This window comes from Narcine bancroftii, chromosome 14, assembly GCF_036971445.1.
Source record: "Narcine bancroftii isolate sNarBan1 chromosome 14, sNarBan1.hap1, whole genome shotgun sequence".
NCBI lineage: Eukaryota > Metazoa > Chordata > Chondrichthyes > Torpediniformes > Narcinidae > Narcine > Narcine bancroftii.
Genome location: NC_091482.1, coordinates 25,565,171 through 25,579,116, shown reverse-complemented (window position 1 = coordinate 25,579,116; position 13,946 = coordinate 25,565,171). Strand labels below are relative to the sequence as shown.

At 44.0% G+C, this 13,946-nt stretch overlaps 1 protein-coding gene across 6 annotated transcripts in view; it reads right to left on the bottom strand.

The window, feature by feature from the left end:
• The window catches only part of mtmr4 (myotubularin related protein 4), a 114,925-nt gene extending 101,295 nt beyond the window's left edge, over positions 1-13,630 (bottom strand). For 2 of the 6 annotated variants that reach the window (XM_069911011.1, XM_069911007.1), the window contains exons 1-3: positions 3,279-4,610; positions 3,074-3,125; positions 1,250-1,364 (exon numbers count right to left, since the gene is read on the bottom strand). The gene's annotated coding sequence lies outside the window, so the exon portion shown is untranslated. Of the gene's footprint in view, positions 1-1,249; positions 3,046-3,073; positions 3,126-3,278; positions 4,611-8,275; positions 8,297-13,561 lie in introns of those variants that run through there. The other 4 variants (XM_069911008.1, XM_069911013.1, XM_069911015.1 and 1 more) reach the window with 4 other exon arrangements.
• Positions 13,631-13,946: the final 316 nt, after the last annotated feature.

Here is a 13,946-nt window from a genome sequence, read left to right as displayed (position 1 = left end):
TTGTTTTGCCAAGAACAATGAGCAGTTTGGGATGATAGGTGATCTTATCAAAACATACAAGATTCAGAGATCTTGGCAGCGTAGATGCTCAGATGATGTTTCCCCTTGTGTGAAAACAGTTTCAAAATGAGGCATCATCACTGAAGAGGAGATTTTTCATAACCATCCAAAAGAAGCTTTGGAATTCACAACCCCAGTGAGCTATTCAGACGGTCAGTGGCTATATTCAAAGCTGCAATAGACACTGGTTCTTTATTTAGGATGTGTTCCAAGGGACAAGCACTCTAATGGAATCAGTGCTAAGAGATCATTACACATAAATGATTCACAACTGATACTGTTACTATGCAGAGAACCTGTACAAACCCTTAACCCCCCCCCACCACTCTGCTTAGGGCTGTCATTCCGAGAACCCCACGCAAACTACTGCTCCCCTGTAGTTGCCTGCCAAGAACCTCGTGAACCCCTACCCCACCTACTGCCACTTGCTGTTAAGAAAGCCATGCCAACCCATTCTGACCAGCTGCATCACCGTCTGGTATGGGGATACCAATGCCCCCAAGCACAAAGCCATGTAAAAAAGTGGACACAGCCCAGGACATCATAGGCAAAACACTCTCCATAATCAAGAACACCTATAGGAAACACTACCATCAGAGAGCAGCCCCATCATGAAAAGAGGTCTAGGTGCCACAAGACCCGCACGACCAGGTTCAGCTGCTCCCCCTCCACCATCAGACTCAAAGACAAACTCAATCAGGAACTCATTTAAGGAGTTATTTTTGCACTTGATTTTTTTTTCTCTTTGTACACTTTGTTTACATTTCTTTATTTGTTTACATATTTAAATTGAGTCGGTTTTTTTTGCACTGCCTCACTTGCAGGATAAAAAATCTCAGGGTTGTACATGTCATGCATAAGAATAAATCTGAAATTCAGCAATGAACCGTCCATGGTTCAGGATGGAGGAGCTGCCTACAAGGACTGGGGAAATAGGTGCAGTCACTCAGCAATCAGATGTGGAGCAGTTGATGCGTCATTTGCGTATAATCATAGCTGCTAGTTGACCAGCTAAGAGACAACACTAAGGCCAAGCAAGCATCAGAGACAGATGCTTCCATCACATCCAATAAAAGGTAACAAGTGCAACCAAACGCTGGGCAATCTGTCAACAAACTGAAAAGGCCCATTCATGGCCTGCATTCACCATGTAACAAGGGTACATCTTACCACACATCTCAGTGCTCACCTTAGCCTGTCCTCATAAGCAGCTTCTTCAAATGGTGTATGATTCATTGCTGCAAATGCAGAGCACGACCCGAGCCTCCTTGGCAGCAGTGGACATCTTTCTTAATATGAAGGTACTAATTTGGAGTTTTTCACATAAAGGGTTACAGAAACAAGGAAGAAAGTGGAATTAAAAACAAGATCAGATGAGCCATTATTTTACTGAATGGCAGAACAAGCTTGAAGGTCCTTATGATTGTATTCAAAACCTAGCATTATTTTGATAGTATTAAATGCATATTGTGGCAATCACAAAGACTGAGTGATCTGATTTTCAAGTAATTTCCTTAAATTAAAATGAATGCAACATCAAATGAACAAGTCATGTTTCAGAACATCTTTAGCAACAGGACTAGGCCTGCTAATTTGTGCATTATTCTTTTATAGTGAATCAACCAGTTAACACATTTGGTTGGCAATCAAGCTCACTTTAAAAATACTTCATGCATTTGAAGTCAATCAACATTCCCAAAAATGAAACATTATGTCCTCAATACAACTCCAAAAATGTCTGTGTGAAATGTTACCACTAGTTCTAACATGCACCAGGGATTTCAGTGACCAGTGCTTACAAGAGACTATTCCCCGAACAAATCAGTTCGGTTGCAACCTTATCTGCTCTTTTGATCTGCCAGAAAATTAGATTTAAATTATCTAGTTTAAAATAGCTCCAGGCATCACTCATTTCCCCCTTCCATCCCTTAAATGTTTTATTCAGAGATACTGATTGGTTCTGAAAGCACTTCCTCTATCACCCATACATAGAGTGTTCAATGCTTAAAGGCAGGTAAAATCTTTGTCTTCTACTGAGATGTGCTCAATTAGCAATGTGCAAATTGACCAGAACCCATTGTGGTCAATAGAACATTTACTCAGTAGTTCATTTCAGTCCAATTTAACCTCAAATTGAAAGAAAATATAAATTTCTTTCCTCTCAGGTGGACTAACTCGAATAAAAGACTATGCTGACAATCTTGTAAATAATTTTGGTACTACTAATTAAAACAGCTCTGGGTTTGCCATGAATCGGCAGTAATCATAATGGTACCACACAGATAATTAGGCCTCCCACCTCCACTCACATTATCTTTATCTTCAGGAAGAGGAGAATCACATTTACAGAAATAACTGAAAAGGGCATGCAACCATATAGGTCCCTATGCCAAGTGAAACAAGATTATACTTTCCAAAACTGCAACGTTTTTAATATTGAATACTCGGACATTTGAACTCGAATCCACAAGGATATCAAATTAGCCCACGAGCTTGTCATATTTCATGAAAATTGTAAATTAATTTGCCATTTTAGCAGCAAGAATTGGATCTAATGTTGTATTCAAGAGAGCCCCTTTTCATATTATTTTTTAAAGTAACACCCTTCCAATGAAGCTTCCTGTGAATGTTGTCACTATACCCAAATCATGCCAAATTAAATTCTTTCCCTCATCCCTACATGAGTAATTCATCTAATTTCCTTTGCTAATAAGCTCTCATCTTGTGTTTCCTCCAACAGAGGCCCAAATAGTTCCTTTCGTCATCAGTATCTCCATCTTGCTGCATTTACTCAATTCTAGTTAAATCGTCCATCGTCATGGAATCATGTATCATCTTAACAAAGCATCCTTCCTTCTGCAGACAAAACACTTAGCAAAAATAACCTACAGCTCAACTGTTTTCTGGAACTGCAGGTCTAATTTGCTTCAAGACCAAGATCCCCCATTTATAGTTTCTCACTATTTAAGCATTCTATTTTGTTATGCTTCCAAACCAAAGTGCTAAACATCACCTTTTCTCACATTATCCCAGATCCTTCTGGCACCCATTCGTCGGTCATCAACCTGCAAACCAAGTTCATGCTTAACGTCAGGAGAACCAAAATGCAAATTGCTTATTCAAGTGGATTCCATTTTTAACCAAATTTTTCATGGTAGATTTCAAATCTAAGCATTTATTCCATGTATCAACCTTTAGTATAGTGTTTTATCAAATACCTTTTGAAACATGTATGCTATCAGTCGAATTCCCTTCCACTTCACTGTTGGTTTCTCTCCTTGCAAAGGTGGTGGTGAACCATTGCAACCCTTGTGAAGATATTGTCCCAATACGGTTTGGCAGGGAATTCCAGGATTTAGCCTCAGTGACAATGATGGAACAGCAATAAATTTTTGCATCCACATTTTGTGCCAAAATCAATTATCCAGTTTTATGAGATTAAGTGAATAAATCAGCACCAACCTCTGCACTATTATTTGGGCACAGAATTATATAACCTTTCCATGACATTGGCCCACCTATTTGAAATGATTATTGTATTAATTACTCAACCAGGTTTTCTCATTTCTTGATCAATTCTTTTGCTGTCAGGATATCTTAAAATCATTCCAAACAATGTTTGCCTGTACACATACCAATTTTAGTCTTTTGGGCCAAGATTACTCTTCACTATTGATTTTCTGCCATCATTTGTTATCAATGCCACTCTGCACCAGTGTATGCTCACCCACCCCACAATACAAGTCTTCTGTCCTATCAAGGTTTTCCAAGTATTTTTCCACAGTAAAACCCCTGGTATCCAGAACCTATGGGGATTGCTCGATGCCAGATAAATTTATTTTCTGGTTGTTTGAGACTTGCTTTTACAATGCCCAACTTATACACCTACATTAAGAATAAAGAGCTTAAAAACAAAAATACTGTTCTTACACTGAACAAACTTCACTTCCATGAATATAAACCTTAAAGCATTTTACTTAATTTTCAGTCATATTCTTTGAATACATTTAACTGTTGCTGCATCTGCAGGTTCCTCCCCCTCCACAGACCTGCCCAAAAGATGAATAACATTATAGATAATTAACCTCCTTTCCCCAAGTTCATAGATAAAGCCTCTGACGGTTCAAAACATTCCGAGAGTTGTAGGTCAATTGGGTGCAATGGGGCAGCATGAGCTCGTGGGCCAAAAGAGCCTGTTACCGCGCTGTATGTCTAAATTAAATTACAAAGAAATATCACTTGGCCAAACCCCTAAAAAAATCATTCCTGCATCCACAAGATCTAATTCACAAGCTCATGAGTCTACATTATCTCTCCTCCATTCTTTATCACATGCCTCCAACCTTGCGTAGAAGAGCCAAAGCCCACTCAAGTCCCTTTATTTATCATTCATACCATGTTCACATGGTAAAGACTAGATAGCGTTTCTCCAGGACCATATTTACACAAGTTAGAATAGAAGTTAAACACACTATAATATTAAGACGTATACAGTAAAAGTCCACGGTATATAATCCAAATATGTCGTGGGAATTCAGGAGCCTGATGGCTTGGGGGAAAATCTATTGCCCAATTTGGATTTAAGGGCCCCAAGTGCTACAGTACCTCCTACCAGATGGCAGAGAGAGAACAGTTCACAAGAGGGGTGTGTAGAGTCCTTCACAATGTTATTGCATTTTGCCTGCATCAAGTATTGTAGATGTCCTTCATGGTAGGAAGAGAGCTCCTAATGGTCTTTTCCACTGATTTCACGATCCTCTGCAGGGTCTTGCAGTCCAAGGTGGTACAGCTTTCAAACCAGTTGGTGATGCAGTTGCGCAGGATGCTCTCAATACATTATCTGTAGAATGAGGGGAGCATGGAGGGGTTGGTGATATTCTCTGCCTAGTGCACACCAAGTAACTTGATACTCTTAACAACCTCAACAGTCGAGCCATCAGTTGTCAGCAGAGCGTGCTTCCCCCAGGACCTCCTGAAATCGGCAACCATCTCCTTTGTTTTATTAATGATCAGATACAGGTTGTTGGCTCTGCACCAGCCCACTAGCGACTGCACCTCATCTCTGTACGCTGACTCCTCATTCCTACTAATCAGACCCACCACAGTTGTGTCATCAATGAACCTGATGCTGTTCGAGTTGTGTTCAGCTGTACAGTCGTGGGTCAACAGAGTGAACGGCAGTGGACTAAGCATGCAACCCAGGGTTACTGATGCCACATACTCCTCCAGATTGATGCAGTCGCCACTGGTTGCTGTTTCCTTGAATATGTGCCAGTCAGTGAGCTCAAAGCAGTCTTGAAGTGCATGAATGGCCTCATTGGCCAGGTTTTAACCTGCTTCAGGAGTGGTCTGGAGCATCTGATGAGGGTCTGTATGCTGGGATTAGCATTACAGAGATGTGGTCTGAGTATCCGAGGTGGGGCAGGGCTCTATCTGATACATGTCAGAGAGACCTCAGGCAGTCCTGACCAGTAACAGTATCTCCAGGACCATCACTCTGAGCATGTTCTCTCCCACCCCCTCCCCCACCACCCAATGCTGTGGGATGAGTCCATTCCTTTTCATTCTGTTGACCCACAACTGTGCAGCTAAACACAGTCCGAACCACACCATCAGTTCACTGACACCACAACCATGGTGGGCCTGATCAGTATGAATACAGAGATGAAGTACAGTCACTAATGGAATGGCGCACAGCCAACAAAAAACACAAGAGATGGTTGTCGACTTCAAGAGGGCCCAGACGTCAAGAGTATCAGAGAACCTCACATGGTCCCTTAACACAAGCTCCATAGCCAAGAAAGATAATTGAAGGACAATTACAACACTCAATGCAGGCAAAAGGCAATGAACATTGTGAAGGATTCCACACACCTCTCAAGAAAACCGTTCTCCTTCTGCCATCTGGTAGGAGGTAATGTAGCACTCAGGCCCTTACATCCATTTTGGGCAATAGCTTTTTCCCCCCAAAGCTATCAGACTTCAGAACATTTGGGGATTGGGTAACGTGGACTGTTAATGGACAAGTCTAAATATTTTAAATGTGTTGAACTTCTTTTCTAACCTATATTTATGTAAGTAGGCTCCATGGTCCTGGGGAAATGCTTCTCGTCTTTACCACGAGAGTATGGTATGAATGACAAATAAAGGTGACTTGACTTGATCAATGTTCGTATACACAAGGTCCAATGTGTTCACCCCTCTCTTATCAAAGTCCACATACTGATAGAATTCAGGTAGCCCTGACTTGAGGTTCACCTGGTTGAAATCCCCAGTGATAATCAGTTTGTCAGGGTGTGCAGTCTGCAGTTAGTTTATAGCCCCATAAGTTCACAGATTACCTCCTTAGCGTTGGTGCTAGAAGGATGATGAGGCCACTCATCTGGCCTTTACATAACTGCAGCAGGATTCTATTATTCTGAACTTAAATCTTCTTGTAATATACGATTTGCCTTCTTAATTGCTTGCTGAATGTTAACCTTCAGTGACTCTTCTCCAAGGGCATTCATTCATCCCTCTTGTATTGGCCAATACTTTAAATCTTTCCCCATACTGGGGATACTGAAAATGAAGCTTTCAACGTCAATGGCAACATTTTGCCAGAGATAAATAAAAATCTGTTTAAGGCAATTAAGTAGACATTATTCAAATACTTTTTAAATTACCCTGGTTATCAGAACATGGGAAAAAATGAAGATCGTGGTTTATACAGAATTCAGAAACTTGACAATTCCTGACCAAACTTGCACAAGTTATGTGTAAACTCCAAATATCAAATTACATAGTTGTTGCAACTGTTTTTAAAAAGATCTGAACATCCTTCTCATGAAATTAGGCTTCTTCAGGTGTATTCTCTGCCAAAAATGTGCCTGCAGAAGCAGATTCAGACCTGTGGAATGGTCGTTCAGGTGGCAGTACTGAAAGTGCAGCCCTGTCCATCTGAAAGGGACAGCTTCACAGGAGGCGCCGAGGAGCACACTCCCGGCTCCTATCCCTTCAGGCTGTCAGGGTTGGGATGGCTGGCTGTCACTGATCCTGTTCTCTCCCTACAGCCCTCTATCAGTCCCCACACTCTGCGGCAGCTGATATCAGGCTGTGGGGAGAGAGCGGGATCAGTGTGGGGACAGCTTCTGTCCCGCCCTGGGGGGGCCAGGGGCAGCTGGGAGGGGGGGCTGTCAGGCGCTTGCCAGCTGATTGTCCTCCCCTTAGCAGCCGCTTTCAGTCGGCTGCATTCAGGTGTGGGGGGGGGAGAACCTCAGTGCTCAGGCGATTATCCCTCCCGGAGAAGGGTCACAAAGTTCACCTTGTATGCTCCTCCTGCGCTTTCAAGTGGCCTCCCAACATCTGCATATGGGTATAATATGCGGCTTTACATCACATATTGGATTTTGGCCACCTGAAAGTGCCTCTAGCCTCCGATGTGATTTGACGCATTAACCTGCATTCATCAACACTTTCACAAGTTGGAGACTGGGAGCCTGGGCAAGAAATATTCATGACAGATAGCTTTAATACATCTTAATACTTTGGTATTGTAGCTAATGATCCTATTTGCATGACTTAAATCAGAGTGGAGAGTATTTACAGTGGAGAAATTGGAGGAATTTCCTATCTCTAGCTGTGTATCACTCAGCTGTTACAAATTACTCCCACTTACAGTACAAGTCTGAAAATCCAGACTGCTCGGGGATTAGGTTGGTCCGGATTTTACGGATTCTCAGGCTGTACTTTTAAAATTCATATTTAAGGACGAATACAGAAGAGATGAACAGTTAAATTTTGATCATTCTTTAGTAAATACAGCTTCATAAATGCTTCATTTATCAAAATTAGCGATTTTAAAGAAAAATAAAGTCAGCACTTGACAAAAAAAATTAAACAATTTTTTCCCTGCAAAAAAGATCATGCAATGCTTGAAATTATGTTTAAAAAAAGAACATTGTACAAGAAAAATATTGTATACAAATGAATTGTGCTAAGATTACTACATTAAGCACAGTTGCTTGTTGCCACTGTACATCCAGGACACTTAAGCATAAGCCCACAAAATGTTAAAAGTTTGAGACTTTCAAAAAATTTAGATTCTCAGGTGGTCTGGATTTCTGGATCCAGATTTTTAGACTTCTTTTGAATTAACCTCAAGTAACAGACACACCATAAGGCCATCAAATCATCTTCCCTGCACAGCTCATGCCATGCCACCCAGTGCACTTACCCTTTGAAATGATCAAATGATCTCATCATTAAGAAAAGTAAAACTTGGTCTGTTTTCTCAAAACCACAGCGAGCACAAGAAACTGCACATGATAAAATACCAACAGCTCCATTATCAGAAAAATGCAAGTTACAAGTGACTGTGAAACGGTCAAGACTTTGGGGGGGGGTTGGTTTCCAATTTTCAGAAACTGCACATTTAAATGAACAGGAACTGCTTGCACCTATGGACACAAAGGCTCACATTGTATAACCCAGCAGCAAAGTGTTCTACAAACAAAAGGCACCTCTTGTTCCATATTCTTCCATGCAAGATCAAATGAAAATGAAAAACAAAAGCTGCTGCTGAAATCTGAAAATTTCAGAAATGACCAGTCAGTGAATATCTGTGGAAAGAAAGAAAGGGAGCTTGTGTGTCATTTTTAAAACCCTTTCATATGATTTTGGGCCTTCTGCCTGACACTGGCAGCTCCCTGAAATTAGAAATAGGAATGAGGTTATAAACAGGTTACGAGATGTGATGGAGAGCAGACGACTGGAATGTTGGGGCTCAACATGATCCTTGCCCACTTGCTGGCTCAAAAGCGACTTGCTTTCTTGCTTTTGTCTTTTTTTTAAAAAAGGCAATGGAGCATCGTCATTGCTAACTTTTGAATAGCACACAAAAGATAGCTTTTAACTATATTTCAGTATGTAACCATTAAAATAATAAACTAAATCTAACATAAAACTCTAGGATCAGATTGCTCCCTCTACTCCTCTTCCAGCATACATTACAAGTAGTGGATGTATTCCCCCACCCATTACACCCTATTGATTAAAAATAATATAATTTAAATATAATTAAAAGATATAATTGTACACAAAATGGACAATTTAGCTTTAATAGAATCCTTTTGAGAATTTAAAATTTAGTTTTATACTTCAGAATTTTACTGAATTTCATCTTGTTTCTTTCTTTTTCAGTCTTAGCACATGATAGATAATTTACCAGTCATTTAAAAATTAACAAGTGATCAGCTAATAACCAGTTACCTGAATGGGTGATAATTATTTTCAGAAGAGGTTATTTGAACTCTGAGAACTCAAACATTTCAAAACATACTTCCATCAGTTTTGCTGACAAAACTATTCAAGTTGTACTTTGTGCAACCAAAGTGCAGCTTGAACAAAGTACAAAAGTCAGTAATTTAGCAAGCATGGAATTCAGGGCTTTGGGAAAACATGGGAAAAGGTAGAAATGCAAAGAGAAGCACAAAGCAAAAGTCTAAAATACAGTTATTCAAAAAGCAGAGGAAGGGAAAACAGTAACTGTCATAAAATTCCTGGAATCATTACCAGCTTATATTGCCTTTGAGACAAGACCTCAAACCTTTGGTGACACAGACACAAAAAATAGTACCTCATCCAAACCTAAAAAGAGGATGCTGGTGCCCAATGTTACTTCCCCCAAGTCTTCCCATTCTTAACAACAAAAGAAATTACATGAAGCAAAAAAAGATGTACAAGAACTCAATGGGCTGGGCAGCATCTGTGGAGTCAGATTTTAAGTTGTGACCCTGCATCAGGACTGAGTATAGACAGGAAATAATGCTGTGGAGGGCTGGGATTGGAGGGGGCAGTTGTTAGGTAACAAATAGAACCAAGTGGAGAGGGTGATGTTGGGCAGGTGAAATCAGATATAATGCAAGAAATTATATAGAGAGAAATTTGATCATAAAATTCGAATGAACAAAAGTGTTGGAGAAATTCAACAGGTCATGCAGCATCAATAGGAAGGATAACCAACATTTTGGGTCTGAGCCCTTTGTCATGAGCAAAAATAGGCAAACACTTGAATAAAAAGGTGGAGTTGAGGGTGTGGAAAGGAGAGGAGAAAGGAAGGACCAGGAACACAGGCTACAGGGAGCTAACAAGGGGAGGAAGTAGCTAACAGAGATACCCCCCTCCCCATCACTCTTCAGCTTCTTTCTCTCACCTTCCTACCAATGACCTCTTATTACTTGTTGATCTGAGGTCCTTAAGAAACATGGAAGAAAATTCTCAACGATTCAATTTCAACAGGATACACGTTCAGGCCTTGATATAAAATTTTAATGCCAGGCTGAGTGAACTTTGGTTTCTTGATAGGTATGATCAGATCTATATTATTACCTTGATTGCAGGTGCATGCTGATATTGCACAATTGTTTTAAGCCTACCCTACCATCCTCCCCAACTGAAGTGTCCATCCACATTGATTATGTAAATCTACAATAAAAAAAATAATGAAACCATATCATCCCTGGGCATTACCTATCGTTTGAAACAGGTTACTCAAAGCTCACAACAAGAGTGCTTTCAGAGTCAAACCTTTCCAGAAAATCTGCTCCAGAATTAGACATGATAACACTTTCTTCACAATTCACTAAAAATAGCAACTGGCAAAATTTGATTGAGCATTTCAAACCAATCATAGATTCTTTAAATATAAACACACATTAAATTAAGCCATTTCAGATTATTCAAGCTATCATGTTCAGATTATGTGACAAAACTAATGTTTGATAGCCTTCACACATGAAGATTCTCGATCCACGTAACAGATTAACTGGAAGATTGAAGGGATTATTGTCGATTTACATTCCTGTTCTTTCAGATAACAAAATGCCAAAATTCTGATTGCTGCAATCTTAAGCATAAAACTCTGTAAAAACACAGCATCACCGACACATTAATATTTTGATTCTAGAGCATTTTGCAACAACTGGTACTACCAAATCTCAATCATCTCATTAATATGTATTTTCAGACCACGTACAGATTGGGTCACTTGTTTCTCAATTCAATACATGAGTATCAATGCATGATGTAATTAGGCCCAGTGTATCATTTAATTCCCAGAGAATACAGACATTCTAGTAACTAGATTCTGAGAATTGATACTCTCAAAAATTAATAGCCCACTTCCAAGGAAACATAAATAATTTAAGTTACAATAATTCATATGTGCTTTGCCCCAAATCAGAGGGTACAACATATTCATAATCAATGCAATACAAACATTAATCATATAATAATTGGATAACATTTTACTGTCATAGAATACACAGAAACTGAGACATCTCATCCAAACTAACCAGCTGTGTAGTGACACTAACCCCAATTTCCTGCATTAGGCTGGATCATTCTATGCCTTTCCTACCTTAAGTACCTGCCCAAAGGCCTTTCAAAACATTTGGAATGTATCTATTCCTGCACTTCCTTTCAGCTGGGTTCACACAATGTAAAAAAAAACCTCTCCAACATCCCCACACGACACTGAGATATTAGTCTCCTGCCTTTGCCTATCTGAATGCTTGAAGATTTTCAGCAATGTGCTTCATTGCAACATACCTGCCTTCCCCCAGAATATCCCAAGTGCTTTCTGTACACAACCATCATCAAAAATTGAACTTCTCTTTAGCAAGGGCAATGCCAGTCACCGTAACTTTTAAATTCCCCATTCAGTGAGGACCCCCGGCCTTCAACCCTAACTCTTTGCCTTCCTCACCTTGACCCTCATGAGTTTGCTCCCTCCACCTGGTTGGCACCCTCCCCCTCCCTCCACCTGGTTGGCTCACTCCCCTCCCACCACCTGGTTGACTCTCCCCCTCCCACCACCTGGTTGACATCCCTCCCCCTCCCTCCCGCCACCTGGTTGACTCCCCTCCCCCCTCCCTCCACCTGGTTGACTCCCCTCCCCCTCCCTCCACCTGGTTGACTCCCCCTCCCTCCCTCCGGTTGACTCCCCCCTCCCTCCCCCCTCCCTCCCTCCACCTGGTTGACTCCCCCTCCCTCCACCTGGTTGACTCCCCCTCCCTCCACCTGGTTGACTCCCCCTCCCTCCACCTGGTTGACTCCCCCTCCCTCCACCTGGTTGACTCCCCCTCCCTCCACCTGGTTGACTCCCCCTCCCTCCACCTGGATGACTCCCCCTCCCTCCACCTGGATGACTCCCCCTCCCTCCACCTGGTTGACTCCCCCTCCCTCCACCTGGTGACTCCCCCTCCCTCCACCTGGTGACTCCCCCTCCCTCCACCTGGTGACTCCCCCTCCCTCCACCTGGTGACTCCCCCTCCCTCCACCTGGTGACTCCCCCTCCCTCCACCTGGTGACTCCCCCTCCCTCCACCTGGTGACTCCCCCTCCCTCCACCTGGTGACTCCCCCTCCCTCCACCTGGTGACTCCCCCTCCCTCCACCTGGTTGACTCCCCCTCCCTCCACCTGGTTGACTCCCCCTCCCTCCACCTGGTTGACTCCCCCTCCCTCCACCTGGTTGACTCCCCCTCCCTCCACCTGGTTGAGTCCCCTCCCCCTCCCTCCACCTGGTTGAGTCCCCCCCCCCCTCCCTCCACCTGGTTGACTCCCCTCCCCCTCCCTCCACCTGGTTGACTCCCCTCCCCCTCCCTCCACCTGGTTGACTCCCCTCCCCCTCCCTCCACCTGGTTGACTCCCCTCCCCCTCCCTCCACCTGGTTGACTCCCCTCCCCCTCCCTCCACCTGGTTGACTCCCCTCCCCCTCCCTCCACCTGGTTGACTCCCCCTCCTTCCACCTGATTGACTCCCCCTCCCTCCACCTGGTTGACGCCCCTCCCTCCACCTGGTTGACGCCCCTCCCTCCACCTGGTTGACGCCCCTCCCCCTCCCTGGTTGACTCCCCTCCCCCTCCCTCCACCTGGTTGACTCCCCCTCCCTCCCGCCACCTGGTTGACTCCCCTCCCCCTCCCTCCACCTGGTTGACTCCCCCTCCTTCCACCTGATTGACTCCCCCTCCCTCCACCTGGTTGACGCCCCTCCCCCTCCCTCCACCTGGTTGACTCCCCCTCCCTCCACCTGATTGACTCCCCCTCCCTCCACCTGGTTGACTCCCCTCCCCCTCCCTCCACCTGGTTGACTCCCCCTCCTTCCACCTGATTGACTCCCCCTCCCTCCACCTGGTTGACGCCCCTCCCCCTCCCTCCACCTGGTTGACGCCCCTCCCTCCACCTGGTTGACGCCCCTCCCCCTCCCTCCACCTGGTTGACTCCCCTCCCCCTCCCTCCACCTGGTTGACTCCCCCTCCCTCCCGCCACCTGGTTGACTCCCCTCCCCCTCCCGCCACCTGGTTGACACCCCCCACTTTCCTACACTGTCCCCATTGAACTCAGGCGACTTTGATGACTTATTCCCCCATCCCCCGGCCCTGCTATCCATCCCCTGCTGCGCGCTTTACTCTCTTCTTTCCCTCGCTTCCGCCCGAGCCTCGCCGCATCGCTCTGTTACTCACAGTTTCCGCCTTCCCCCCCCCACAAGGCCCCACTTTGCTCCTCTCAACGGCCCAACATGGCGATGGGCGCCAAAGCATCAATGCGACCCACCCCCAAGCCCTTCGGCGCGGCCGCTCTCCGCCAATCACAATTCCGATCGACGTACCTGCCCTCCCCGAGTCGTTCAACCAATCGCACATTAGCGACGGCTCATCAGAAGATCGTCCTCCCATTGGTCAATTGGATAGCAGTGCCTCCGTGTCCACCAATGAAGGCGTGCCACAGCAGCCGGCTGCTGATTGATTGGCGACACCCCATTGGCCAATCGACGATTGCGCTGCGCAGACGTTCGACAATCAGCGAGGCAAACTGCGACCAATCAAATGCGGCGAGGCTACCATCTGC